Source organism: Lycorma delicatula, chromosome 10 (genome assembly GCF_047948215.1).
Source record: "Lycorma delicatula isolate Av1 chromosome 10, ASM4794821v1, whole genome shotgun sequence".
Classification (NCBI taxonomy): Eukaryota; Metazoa; Arthropoda; class Insecta; order Hemiptera; family Fulgoridae; genus Lycorma; species Lycorma delicatula.
In genome coordinates this window covers 19,597,042-19,612,941 of record NC_134464.1, presented here as the reverse complement: position 1 = coordinate 19,612,941, position 15,900 = coordinate 19,597,042, and the positions used below count along the sequence as shown (strand labels likewise).

The 15,900-nt window shown below is 30.6% G+C and overlaps 1 protein-coding gene across 1 annotated transcript in view; it reads left to right on the top strand.

The window, feature by feature from the left end:
- Positions 1 to 15,900, top strand: part of ko (Stork-head domain-containing protein knockout) — a 678,389-nt gene that overhangs the window by 151,858 nt on the left and 510,631 nt on the right. The gene's annotated exons all lie outside the window — the stretch shown is intronic.

Below are 15,900 nucleotides of genomic sequence, written 5' to 3'. Positions count from 1 at the left end.
GTTTTTGTCGACCCTTTAATTCGACGTATCTGTGTCGTTCGTTAAGTTTTATTTCGAAATAACATTCGGTGCAAATTTAGTAAATAAAAACGGCCTGGGACAGTTAATAATGTGACCGAGACAGAAATGTATATATGCGTACGCTCGAGGGCTTTTAGTCGGTAGATTCTCGACGTCTACCGACATGCTATGTTCTATGCCCCACACACTCACCCGGTGCAGAAAACCGGTTGCGGTATTTTTAACTTTATTTCCCCTCCTCGCGACTGCGTTTAACTCGCTCTCCTCCCTGCATTCGTGCATCCACTCCAAGTACTCGCTCGGTAACGAATACCGCAACGACCGCAAGAAAGAGGGAGAGGAAATCGTCCGGGAGAACGATCGTTCTTTCCTCGTTTCTCCCGGTACAATTTTTACTCTCCGTCATTTTTTATCTCTTACCTTTCTTCTTCTCCACACCACTAATTCTTCGCTCTCTTTTTTGTCTTTTTCTTTTGTTCTTATATTACGAGTCTGTGTCATCTGCTTTTCATCAGCGGCTGCCACCAACCTTCGCTATGTTTTCATGTCTGGTGGTGGTCTTCCCTTTATATCGAATTAATACTTCATGTAGTGTAGTAAAATTTGTCATGTATCTTTAAAAAAAGTATATATGATTATTTTACACCGATAAACCTGGAAAAATATTTATTTTTTATTTATATATCTGATTTTTAACGACAACAGTATTATTACGAACATAAGATTTATTTGTATTTTCTAAAAACAACTAAAATTATCGCTTTTCTTGTTTAGATTTAGAAACTACGTATTAAACGGCAGTAATTTTATAACATATAACTAGCTATTTAAAAAAGAGAGGAAAAATTACGTCCCTCCTTTTAATTTTTATATTAAATTTTATTTTATTTTTTCGTTTAATATTTCGAGTGTTTTAATAACTTTACTTGCATTTTTGCAAGTTTTCCTCTTGTCGTAAACGGTCTCCAGATACTTGTTAGTGACTTTTTTAGATGTATTTATTTGTTTAAAAAGCGAAGTTTACGATCATAAAGTCTTATTTACTACTTCATCTCTTTAAAAATAAATTTAAACTTTAAAAAACTCGAAGACTAATTAAGTAAAGAAAACACAAAACATTAAAAAATCTAAAAAAAATGGTTAACGAAAAAAAAAGGAATATTAAGATAAATAAATCGTTTAATTAAAATAAATTGTTAACTGTTTGGGAAGAAAAAATTAAGAAAAGCAAAGAAAAAATATAAAAATGAAAACGGGTTGAAATATTTCTAGAATTATAATAGAAAGTATTTCTTTAAATTAAGTACAAGAAGAAAACACGTTCCTTATCTAGATATAAAAAATATTAATGTACAGTATAAAAAATAATAGATTTTAAAATATTTCTTTTATAGTTGTTTTTTAACAAAATATTTTTAAGATAAAAACGAAGGACGCGCGCGCGCCCACACACATATATGTTATGCGATGAAAGCTGTCGACGTTTTCTACACAATGGTTGAGCTTCTATCTTTCATCAGGACGATTCCCGGTTCTAAACTGGCTTGAATGTTTCACAAGTTTTAGAACTTCATTCTTATCAATATAAAAAATAGATAATAGATTGATCGGGCATCTGGCTGTGGTTACTAAGATAATAAATAAATAACCTACCTCTCATCTCGAAACCGTACAAAAATAGCACGATCACAGAACAATCTTCTCTTCCTTCATTGAGCCACTTTTTAATGTAGACATCTAAGGGGACGTGTTTCTCTAATAGTTTTATATAATACAGCACGGAATTTCACTACTTACCTATTGTTACTTGAAATGATTTATTAAACGTACCGTTCTACAAGGTGTTCTACTTAAAAGAGGCCCCAACACTTAGTTTTGACTATAAGTAATAATTTATTGGCAAACACTTGCATAATAATTTACAGAATGTGTTTAAAATAATGTCTATCTACTTCTATCCACTTGTCAACACGTTTGACTTTGGCTACTGTTATCTCTAGTTATACTCTGTATATTACCTGGATGGCATTGGTAATGTTTATCTTCCTGCAGGGTGGTGGATTGCTCCTATAAACAATTTCTTTTAAGTAACCCCACATAAAGAAGTCTGGACTAGTTATGTATCAGGGGATCTTGGTAGCCACGCAATCCTTTAGAAATGATTCTTTCACCGAAAAAATCTTACAGCATTTCCAGAGAAGAGCGAGCTGTTTGGCAAGTGGCGCTGCCTTGTTGCGAATAGCAGTCACGCATATCCTCTTGCAGAATGAACTATATTAACAGCTATGCACTGTTGGATAATTTCTTGGTAGATGGCAGCATCCACAGCTTTTTCAAAAAAACAAGGAACCCTATTATTTGTCGACTTGAAACTGCGCACCACACCACGCCTATTTTTTGGATTTATGGGAGATTCAAAGAAAATGTGCGGGTTTTCAGGTCCGGTAATTCTGACTATAAACATACCCACCAAAGTGAAAAAATTTGATCTAAAATGTCATTGTTGCCTCTAATGAACTCTTGTAGCATGAACCCTTGTATGATCAGCTAAGTTAGCTCATGGAAAAAATGCATTCGATACGGATAACATTTTCCTACTACAGTGTGGGCTGAATCTAATGAAATGTTTTTCCCCGACGTACTCTCCGCAAAAATTTATGAGGAGATCTTGGATCTGCCACTTTAATGTCCTGTACGATCTGCATCGTTAGGGGACGTTTCTGGTCAAACACCGAACCTGTTTCACGAAATTTTTTAACTAATTTCTGAATAGCACTTTTCACTGGTACTTCTTTTTCAAATTTCTCCCTGAACTTTTACCGACCAAACATGATGGTCTCTAAATGTTGATTTCGTCTCTAAATAAGTTTCCATCACGGATACACGTTCTTCAGTAGTTAACCGCATTTTAACTAATAGCAACATATGATTACACAACGTTGTTTAAATAGAAATGTTCGTCACTGACTGACAATACTCAAATGTGTTGGTAGTAATGTCAGCATGATTATTCCTATTTGAATTAAGACCGCTTATGATCTCGATTTAATCTTTTAAAAAGATAAATTCGAACTTTATTTTTATTACGAAATGTAAAAGGAGTTTCATGTGACGTCATCATTTATATAATTTCAATAGTTTTAGTTATCCGTAACACTGAGTAATATATTGGACAGTTAAAATTAAATATAAATCTAATACATTAGTTTGCTCAGATAAATCGATAATATTGCATTGATCATATTTCATAATAATCTGCCGATTTCCCTAGAGGAGTGGTGGGGTCTCGGCCTTTCATCCGGGGTTACGAATCCTGGACAGGCGTGGAATTTTTCATACGCTACAAAAATTTCATTTCCATCTCCCATGCAGAAGCTTCAAGTTTACATGCGATATCATCAAGCAAAAAAAAAGTCTCAACGTATAGAAAAATACATTTTTACATCATAATTCTCAAATCGAAATGAAACCAATGATTTAAATATTAAAGCGATTGAATGTGGATAAAATCTTTACCGTGAAATTTTATGAATGTTCTCTATCCCAGATTGATGTGAAATTTAAACTGAATCCGCAATTCTTCACTTTATCGATCTTAGTCGGTCGTAAACGATTTAAATTTATAAGGAACCATCACTTTCATCATCATAAATTTACGGATAACCAACAATTTTATAAGATGTGTTTAACACTTGTCGGTCATAAATCAACATTTACCGGTCCACAAGCTAAGGAAAACGATCGCACGTATTACTAATCAAAATGTATAAATTTTAGGTGGGAATAAATTATTGGATCGTTCATTTAAAGTTTAGTCACTTCTTTATTTCGTTTTATTAATATATATTAATTAATAAAAAAAACAGTGGTCCGAGTATAGACCTCTGGGGTACACCACGGTAGTCGGGTCCAATAAGATGAAGAAATACTGTCCTATCGCATTCAGATACCAACCTGATCGGTTAAATTGTATCTTTTTTATACAGAAAATCCATGAAATCCGATGCTTTCAGTTAAATAAAAACCGGTGGTTTTAGAACATTTTAAAACATGTCCAGATGAACGATAACACTTACGGTTGCTTCTTGGAAAAAGAACGGGCCGTACAGTCTTTATTTGATAAAGACAACAAAAAAAATGACCTTAGGGCTATCACGAATGTGCGGCAAATTTCATGAGGGTTTTTGCTACCCCATATTCGGCATTTACGGGTGTTCACCTTGCCACTGATTTGAAAATTTAACTCATCAAACATTACATTGTCTAAAAATTTACCGTCTGCAATTCTATCCATCATTTTTCTACAAAAAACTGCAGCCGAGCAACTTTGTTGTCATCTTTAATATGTTGTCCACGATTAGTTTGTATTGCTTCAAGTGCAATCGTAACGTAATACGCGCCAAACAGTCGTTTGTAGAATGCCAGTCTCACGTAATGCACGTCATTTTTGATTTCTTCGTAATACTTACGGAGCCTTCTCTAAGTTGTTTCAGAGCAGCTTCAGGGACGCGTGGGCGTCCTGGCGAATTTTTGTGTTTAACAGAACAACCTGTCTACGAAGGTTTGGTGGCAAGAGTAAATTGTACGCCTACTAGGAGACTCCCTACCTACCGTAGTCTCTACTGAAATTACGTTAAACTGCAGTTACTGACCGCAAATCGTGAAACCAAAACACAGAACGAGCATGTTCCACACAAGTAAAGGTATCCATTTTTACCAACCTGATGACTACGTTGGTGGCCGAATTCGGTACTAAAGAACTATATGAGTCAAAACTTGATGTGTTTTGCTATGAAATGAGATCTGAACCGAATCTCTAAGTTATCTAAATAAATTTGTATATGCTTTTAAATTTTTGAATTTTTTTAATCACCCGGTATATTATATATAAATAACTTATGCAACTATACAAGTGTGTACAATTTAATTTAACTTATTTATTTTTATTTAATGTAATTCATTAATAATCCTGCCGTGAATATCGAGAAACATACCGTAGACACCCATAAGTTGTGTACGAAAACACATACGTATAAATGTATAATAAATAACTAATTCAACTATACAAATATACTACACTGTAGTACACAAATATACTTTCAAATATACACATCTTTCAAACTATAACACAAAAGAGTTTAGGACTGCAACGATTAAGGTTAATGCTTGCCTGTAAACAACATTTTTTTGTTTTTCCTTCTTTTTAAAAAAAATAAATTATATTCAGAAATATTCGAGAATAATCTAGAATGCTCAATGCTCTCTTGAAATTTTAGAATGTTCTACAAATTTTCAAAATATTCGAAAATATTCCCAAATGTTCCAGAATTTTTAACTTTTTGTAATATTTTAAGGTTATTATCCCTCACCTCTCCCGTACCGGTTGCGGTAGGGATGTTAAGACTCACAGTTTTTTGGCTTAGTAAGTAAGTAATATTACCTTCAAGTTTGGTTGAAATGGATCCTGTGGTTTAGAAGGAAATCTGGAACAAACATACATACAATGACTTTTATTTACTCTTATATTAAGATAATTTATGTTCATCCGGCACTTTTTTTTTAATAACAATCAATCTTATTATATCGACTGGATTGATTAGAAGCGATTTGGTAGGAAAGTATTATGTTTATAAGTATTTTCCTTCCCTTTTTCAATATATATGTTATGTCTAATCAGTTTATACCTAAAATATGCTACACTTTGAACAAATTCAATATATGAATCCTATATAAGTACTTTGTGAAAGTCATTAGTCGAACGAGCATTGTGTTATTTTCTAACCAGTATGTTACATTACAAAATATGTATACTGTGTATTACAATTTATTTTAAAAATTTTAACGAGAAAGTGTTTTTTGCCCCAGGAAGTTACAATGCATACTTTTATTGTAAAAAAAAAAAAGACAACGGTAAAGTATGAAACTTACATTTTACATTATACTTATCGGTAAATTGTTCCACCATAAATGGAAAGAGCTTTGTATAGATAATTTATTTAAGAATAACTTTTCAATTTATGTTTAGTTACAGACAGTTTCTATACAACGATAATGATTCATTTAAATATCTTAGCATCTAAAGAAATACGGTGAGAAATGTAGATAGGAGCGAAGTAGCCTGTCGACCTCTACTTCGGATTTCAATAGAATGATATTCTCATCTTCTGTTAAATAACAGTTACGTAGATATTAATAAAAACGGTTACTATCTTTATTATTAATAAAATATTTCTTAAAGTCTTATAGATCGATGGAATTTATCGATCTTTGTTTTATTCTGTAATGTTTGTTACAAATATTATGATTTTTATCACACTATTTGTAACTATCGATTCGATTCACGAATATAATATAATTTTTGTTTACATCGCTACATAAGCTTGAAATCTATGCTTGGAGTATGGAAATGGAATTTTTTAGTGTATGAAAAATGCCTGCTCGGGATTCGAACCCGGGATGTCCGAATGAAAGGCCGAGAAGCTACCACCACTCCGCACATGGAGATCGACAGAGATATAATATTAATTATATCATCTGAGTACATTGTTAAAAATAAATAAGTACTAATGAAAATGACTTTGAAAAACGAATTTGATATTATTATTCAATTCTTCTTTTAAATTTGATTTTTTTTTTAAATCGGCGTCGAGGTAAAGATTAGTATGTTTTTGTTTTTATTTTAATTTGGTTTTTAAGGGGTTTTATTAAGTTTAATACTTTACTTTTTTTTACAGAATTCCTTATTTGCATACTTATACACCTTTATGTTCTACTTGATTTTTCTACTAACTAGTTATTAATTGAGGGCAAAGCCCATAATACAAATATTGGTATAATTTTTCGTTCAAGCCTGGGAAGTTACGAGATTCTTTGCCGGTTATTTTATTTTACGATGGAAATATCACTGCGGTTTAAACTACATTTAATTTGCTTTATAATAAAATATTTATAACGTATTTAAACATAATTTTATCATCAATCATACACGTAATACTTAGCATTACGACATAATTACTTTTGATCGGGTATTTTATTTTTATTTTTTAATTATCAGTCGTACGACTAGTTTTATGCTATTCTTCAGTATTTTTTTATTTTATCTTTTAATCTCAATACATTTGCTACATCTTACTTCTGTAATAATGAGCTTCAAGTATTTTAAAATCCGTATTCTTTCTACACTCCCAATTTTAATTTATTCATCGTAAAATTTTGACAGTAATTAGTAACGGAACGGAGAGAGAAAGAACTGGTAAATAATCCGTTGTCATGATAATATGCCAGAAGGGCTACAAAGCATGAATAAAATAATTTGATTTTTATACGGTTTTTTCATTTCTTTATTTTTTAGACCTCTACCAGCTTGTTTCTTTATCTTTCAGTCTCTTTTCATTATATATTTTTCTCTACTGCGATGCTTAGCTTCACAACTCGTTATCACCTGAATTCTCTAAAGTCAAATCTTTTTTTTAATATTTTATATATATTCTAGTAATATTTGGAATAAATTAGATGCTTAGAAAATTTAGTCACGTGTTCTTTTTACTTTCCCGGCGAATATAGCTAGAAGAGGAAAGTACGATGATCACGGCAAAAATGATATATCATGTATTTTACAAATCTTTACGTTTTAGAGTCCAACTAGTTCTTCTAGTCTAATAAAACTTACGTATGTGCGTATGCTTGTCGTATTGCATTTCGGACTATATCACAGAATTTACCATTCGATTTTTTTTCAAATTTGGCTCAAATATTTATATATATGGGACACTGATCATATTAATTCTTTTTACAAAATTCGTTAACGTGCTTTCGATTTTCTTCAGAGGCATTTCAGAGAAAACTTTATTAAAACAAATTTGTTTCTTAAAGTGCAAATAAAAATAATTTTTAAAAATGCAGAAAAGTCTTTTTTGAATTTTTTTCTCCTATTTTAGCCTTTATTAAAGTTGGTGTTAGATTTAGAGAAAAGTTTATTTATACAGTTTTATTAAGCTTAATCTATAGATGAATTTTTAGAAAAATGTTTCTTAAAATTTATTTCCTACCTTTAAAAAATATACATCCTGTTTTTCATTCTAATTCTTTTAAATATTATTAAAACTTTTTCTATTTTTCTTCATCGCTTAACGGAGTATTAAAATTAAATTAGCGTTGGCATCTGTATTATACTTTGGACCCAAAATGAGAAGTAATTTTTTTTTATTACTTTCACTGATGTTATACTTAGTTATTTTTCAATATTTTGAACAATTCTCTTTTAAACTGATTTTTTTATTAGTGAAAATTTCTTTATAAATAATTTTTTCCTAAATTTTCCTCAGAGAGTAAGCGAGTTCTTAAACTCAAAGATTTTTTTATTCAAAATTTTGGAAGTTTCATGCTTAAATCTTATTTTGGTAATCATGACTTCATCGGCGTAGCCGGGAAAATCATGGAATATTTTGCCAACTTTTTTTTTCAGTATTATCTAAAAACCTTTCTAGTTTTCCCTTTTCTTTTAAAATTTCTTTATTTAGTAATATAATTTTCAAAGTCTATCTCGGCATTTCAAACGTTTATATTTTTCACCTTTTTTATATTTCCGTTTTTCCGTATATCTTCCCATTTTTTTTCCAAAAAAAGGATGGTGCGTGGATTTGTTTGTTTCTTGTATCTGCTCACATTTTTATTTTAGCTGCTATTGTCACAAAGCGGGACTAATGGTGGTGCACCGGGCGGCTGCGCGTAGTGCCCAAACGATTTATCTTTTTTTTTCGTTTAGCCTCCGGAACCACCGTAAGATATTACTTCAGAGGATGATATGTGTGAATGTAAATGAAGTGTAATCTTGTACAATCTCAAGTCGACGATTCTTGATATATGTGGTTAATTGAAACCCAGCCACCAAAGAACACCGGTATCCACAAACGATTTATCTAGAATTATATTTATGTTTTGGGGAAAAGGGAAAACATTGGGGTTAGAGCTGTGTTAAAAAATCACAGTTCAAAAAACAGCTAAATATTTTCAGGATTTTGAAGCTTTTCGTTGTAAACGTTTTTGTTGTAATTAGTACGTTAAATTCAGAACGTTTAGTTAAAATTGGCAAAAAAATTTAACAAAATCATGTCTAATGAAACATAATCCATGTAACATTTTTGCGGCGTGTCGTAGTCCTTCCTTTTTTCCAGTAAAGCATTAAGGCATATTAGAAGATTCGATTTTACCTGATAAGAACTTCAGCTTTTGATTTACCCTAAAAGACTGCAGCAGAAATGATGAAGAAAGTACGAAAAAGTTACTGTTTTTCTATAATTAATAAAAAGAGAACAGGAGATGAGTGTGTGTGTGTGTATATATATATATATTTCAGTCTAGAATTTACATCGAGTCCATCTTCATCCACATACGCTTAAGTACTATTAATTAAAACCATCATTAATAACCTATAGGATAATAACCGATTAATTAATTTAACAATTATAAGGAAAGCTAATAAAATAAATAAATGATATTTTTATTTTAACCAAATATAGAAATTAGAAATAAGAGGTTAATTTTCTGCTAATAGAAAACTATTTCTGCACACAATAATAATTGAAGATATAAGGAAGTCATTAGAAAGTGTTTTACTCTAATTTTATATAAATGAACGATTTTACAAGATTTACTTCATTTATTTTATATTAAATATATATGTATGCTTATTTCTAGTAGTATTACGTTCGTTATAATAAATAATAAATTTAATTAGATTCATTAAACATTTAAGGTAATGTGTGGTAGTATATTTTATTACCCTACATTGCATATATAGAATGATGCATTTATTATTTCCTTATCTAAAAAAAAAATTACGACGGTTAATTACAGTATTACCTCTATAAAAACCTATTTATAATTTTTATATTTATTCACTAACAAAAATTACTCTAAAAATAACATCTGATTTATTACTAATCTATTATTCTTTTTTTTTAATAAATAATAAAATAGCTTTTAATAACATCTGTTATGAAATAAAAAAAAATATAATAAAAAAAAAATATAAAATAAAAAACGAATTTTTTTAAAGAAGACGATCGTGAAAAAATAATTGAGATATATTAATATGTACAACGTTATTAATACATAGATATTAAACACCAATGAATGCAATAATTATTTTATCCAACAGAGATTGATTGCATTTATGCACGGATGAAAAGAACACATTGCAATTTTGTAAATCGTTTTATTCGATGATGACACATAATCTATACTATTACATAAAGAGAAAGGGTTTTTTTTGTTCGGAATAAACAAAAAAACTACCCAATCAACCACAACAAAATTTTTACCCATGTTTTTTGGCAAAACTAAGAAGGTTTGTAGTTACAATAAAGATATATTTCATCTCAAAAAATCTGGAAAAAACATTTAAAACAAAAAACACGTTAAAAAGATAATGGTTTACTGCCTCCAATATAGTATGTTGACTCTCCACTAGGGGGCAGATATGTTGCGCTCAGGGAACAACTTTTTACGTTGTAGGAGAGGTTATCTTTAAAATAAAGACCGTTTGATTGTAAAAAGATTTATTCTGAAAACTTTATAAATATATTTTATTTCTCTAAAATTATATATCTTATACTACTTATCTATATAATCGCCACATGAATTAAGATATTTATCGTAGCGATACACCAGCTCTAATATACCCATGTCGTATTCTTCTGCCGCTAGTCCATTTGGCCACTGATTAATAGCATTTTTAAGTTCATCACCCGCGAGTCACTTACCACTCAAAAATTCTTTCTATTTCCCAAAACAATGGTAATCAGAAAGAGCTAAGTCCGGACTAGATGGTGGATAATCGTAAATTTCCTTTTACCGATGAAAGAGCCGATGTGCCTTCCCTTTATAAGACCCTAATATTTCATTAATTAAAATTTTATTTGGCTATAACTCTGGAACCAATAAAAATAAATACCATTTAAGATTTATCGTTGAAAAAATCTCTATGATGGCTTATTACAGCAGTTAACAAAAAGTCCAAAATCCAAATTCTTTTTATTTTGGGCTTTTTTGGACACTTTTGATACAGTCGATTGTAATCAAAAGGAAAAGCCCACAACTAGACGTTACAACAGTCCTAAATCCAAAATTTAAACATTCTACGACTTATTGTTTTTGAGTTATGCGAGATACGTACGTACAGACGTCACCCCGAAACTAGTAATAATGGATTCAGGGATGGTCAAAATGGATATTTCCGTTGAAACATGAAAACCGAAGTTTTTCGCGTTAACAATACTTCCTTTAATTTGTACGAGGAGGTACATAGTATAATTTAAAGCGGTTTTGAGCAAAAATTTGCAATTTTACTTGTAAGGAAGGTATGTACGAGGTAAATTAAATCAAATAGTTAATAATTTTATTACCTAAATAAACTTATTTTATTTGTTTAAATTAAAACATGAAATTATGTTACGTTTTTTTGTTTCTTTGCTTTGTTTTTATTAATATTTAGTATAGTATAACATAATATGTAATAGAATGCGGTCGGTCGGTAAACATGAAGTACGTATCGGTGATCGTTGATCAATACGGTACACGGCTATGGTTTTCAATTGCAATTAAAATTTTAAAAAAAGAAATAGAAAAAATTCCAACCACGACGTGTTTTGTAACCTTTATTAATTATTTATATTTGTTACGATAGTAACTTAGTTTTATATACATAGTAGCCTGTTTCTATTTCTTTGTGTAACGTTTAGTTAGGTTTATTTGAAATATTATTCCGTTCCAGTTGTAGCCTAATAGAACGGTTCGGTATTTTTATTTATGCGTCGTTAACTAGTCGTAACAGGTATTTGGTATTTTGTATCTGTACTTATATACGAACTCGTGTACCTGTTTTATTTGTGATAATCTATGCATTAAATCTTGATCGACCAACGATACGATATCTTTTAGTGTTTAGTGCAGTACACGCAATTAACTGCAATAAATGTTACGTTGTCTCAAACAAAACTTATACAATAGTCGGTATATATGATGTAATTTAGTACTTTGGAATACTATAGATAAGTATTTATTAATCGCTTAAAAAATGTTATTACTGATATTTCCATTTGATGTATAATTTCTTCTTTATTATATACGAAATTAGGAGTTTAATTTATTTGTTTAACCTCTTGAACTGATGAACTTTTTTCCCCAGCTTTTCAGATATACTCTGATTTTAATTATGTTTATGAACACGAGGACTGACTACACTGTTGGTTTTACTACTTTCTACAAGCGGGTAACTATAAAAAACAATGAAAAAGATTACCTAAGATTTATTTTCTTAGTTGGGAGTAATTTATAACGAAGTTTTGACGTAAAATTATCATTATATTTTAAAATAAACAAAAAAAGTTAAAAAATAAAAAAATCTGTATTTTTTCTGCTCCTTATCTCTAAAATTATTTTTAGAGAAAGGTTTTTGATTTTTTTACGTTTACTATACTAAATTGAAGAATATAAAAATACAATTCCACTAAAAAATGTACAACCAATAAAAAGTTGTCTATGATTTCTTTTTTGGTGTTGGAAAATGAATTATGATGAAACATTATTATAATATTATCACAAAAAGTTTATTATTTAAACTTATTATGTTTTTTTTTTACGTTACGTATGCTTATTTATTAGTAGTAACTGCTCATATTTAAACACGTTTACTTTTATTATTATTAATTTTGTTATTAATAAGTTTTATATAATTTGTATATTTAACGTTAATTAGATGATATTAGCGAGCTAAGGTTATGTTTGGTTAGGTTATGTTGATATATCGAGAGTTCTAAGGTTTATATAGACTTCCTTTCTTTCTTTTGCTGTTTACCTTCCGGAACACCGTAAGGTATTACTTCAGAGGATGATATGTATGAATGAAGTGTAGTTTGTACAGTCTCAGATCGACCATTCCTTAGATGTGTGGTTAATTGAAACCCAATCACCAAAAAACATCGGTATTCACGATCTAGTATTCAAATCCTCATAAACGTAACTGCCTTTACTAGGATTTGAACCTTAGAACTTTCGACTTCAAGATCAGCTCATTTGCAATGACGAGTTTACCACTAGACCAGCTCGATGGTTAAGGAATGGTCGACCTGAGACTGTACAATATTTCATTTACATTCATACATATATCCTCTGAAGTAATACCTTACGGTGATTCCGGAAGCTAAACAGAAAAAGAAAGGTTATGTTGATATACGTATGATTCGTCATTACACGGAATTAACATAATGTAATCAAACATTATCTACATTCGCTTCGCTCGCTAATCACGTTACTAAAAAATAACAATTATTTTCTTAATGAGTTTAAATAGTTATTCTTAAAAAAATAACCATTGTAGATGAGAAACAGAAAAGAACCACATTTAGACTACTATTAAAAGTATAAATACGAGTAAATCCAAAAAAAAAAATCTAAAAAATTTTAAAAAAATTGTTTTTTTTTTAAATTTGATGGGCTCCCCACTTCCCAGTATTGCCAATATTACGGAAAAGATCGTCGTCAAAGCAAGGTAAAGCTCCGAAAACGGCAGCAAAACTAAGATTGATGTCGTGGAAAGTAATGCTCCCCCTTCCAGATATCACTCACACTCTCTCTCTCTCTCTCTCTCTCTGTCTGTGTGTGTGTCTGTGTCTGTGTGTGTGTGTGTGTCATCTTTTCTATCTCGACGTCAGATCCAACACATCTTTGGTGTCTCGTCGAAAATTGATAATCCATGGCGAGGAAGTTTTTGATGCATCCTTTAATCCTCTGAAGGATTAAATCCTCGGTTGGTTTATACATCCATCATATAACCCTGATCTTGGTCCGTCAGAATAGCATTTGTTTCAATCTCTACAGAATTCTCTGAACGGTATAAAGTTGGCTTCAAAAAAGGTCTCTGAAAATCCCTTACGATAATTTTTCGTACAAAAAACACTGAAGTTCCGCAGCGATGGAATTATGATTTTACCTCATAAATGGCAAAAGATGGTCAATCAAAACGTAATCTGTTTGGTGAAATAAATTTAATTTAAAATATAAGAATAAACTTTTTTAATTTTTGTATTAAAATATGAAGAAACCTTTCAACAATTTTTCCTAAACAAATGTCGCAGAATTCTTTTATTTTGATCGAATATTTTGTTCCCTCTTTATGAATAGAAACTGAAACTTGGAGAAATGCCAGATAGGAGTATTTTAGCATGTAACAGATATATAAATATTTAAGGATACCGTAGAATTTACTTGTGCCAACGGAGATTGTGAGTACAAGATTTATGAACGGTTGTACGGTGAATGAGAAGTACTTCATAAAACCAGCTTAATGACTTACGATCAAATAACCGTACATTTTAAGAGATATATCATTCGGCTAACCGTACGGTTTTATCGTATTACGTTATAGTTCATTTCTTTTTGTTATTAAAATAAATTATTGTTGTAAGCGATGAAAGCGGTCAGATATACTTAGCCGCTTGAGTTTTATGCATTTTAACCAAAATGAATACATGAAGGTTATATTTGACACGTAGATATGTTGTAATGCCGCTCCTGTGTACTTATTACTTCATTTTAAAAACATTCCAACATATATCTAGTACAATAATTTCTGATTTGTTGGCAGCAAAACCAAAACCAAAGATATTGTAGAGATATACAATACATAGAGCCGTGTCGTATAATAACAGAGTTAATATTAGTTGTACAATGTACTATAACATTATAAATTAGTTATCTCAGTTGGGTTCTTGACATAACCTATTGCTATATATATATAGCATATATAATAACTTTGTCGCTGAAAGGATTCAAAGCTCCGTCTCTCCCACGATTAAAATTTAACACAAGACATTTTTTATAAGTTACATGAAATTTTACGTGCTTTTTGTCTTAAAAATTTGTCTTAATAATTCATTAAGAAGTGATAAAATAAAAATATTATTTTCCATGTAAAGAAAGATGTACATTCCGATTTACTAATTTAAGACTTAACAGATATTTTTATTACTTCTATTTGTACGAAATAAATTATTAGCTGCTGTATCCGAAGAATTATTTATTGGTGTTACATAAGGGTTGTTAAATTTTGTGAAATGTTATTACATGAAAATGGTGTTTTTTCCAATAAATAAAATTTAATATTAACTTGGCTTGGTCTAGTGGTAAACTCGTCGTTGTAAATCAGCTGATTAAAAGTCGAGAGTTTTCAGGTTCGAATCCTTATAAAAGTAGTTACTCTTATTCGGATTTAAGTTCTAGATCGTGGATACCGGTGTTCTTTGGTGGTTGGGTTTCAATTAACCACACGTCTAAGTAGTAGTTGACCTGAGTTTGTTTAAGACTACAAATTTACCGGTACAGTTACATTTCACTGATAAGTTGCTAGTGACTTTAATTGTTGATGTGACTATAAATAACAGTATTAAAAAAAAGAAAAAGAAAAAATTTAGTATTAATTTATTAGAAGTATATTACTATCAAAAAAGCAATTCTGACCGATCAAAACTACTTTCAGCGACAGCAGTACTTGATTTTCTTGGTATTTCTCCCGCCACCACCCCATTCGGTCGCCCTAAAACATAAGGCCAAAATAAAAGGTCTGTGCCACAAACGGCTACTGAGTCTCGATACAGTTTAGCGACCAGTGTCCTAAATAGCTGCTAGAGCTTACCTAACAGCGTGAGTGGACTAAGCGTGGTGCCATACACCACCGGCTTACGTATCCCAACCGATCACTTGTCATATATTTACTAAAATGGATAGGTGCAGCCCATAAACTATTAAAAATATATATGACATCCATAAATTAAAATTTACTTTGACTAGACAGCAATTCGCTGCCACTCCTAGGTCGCTGAA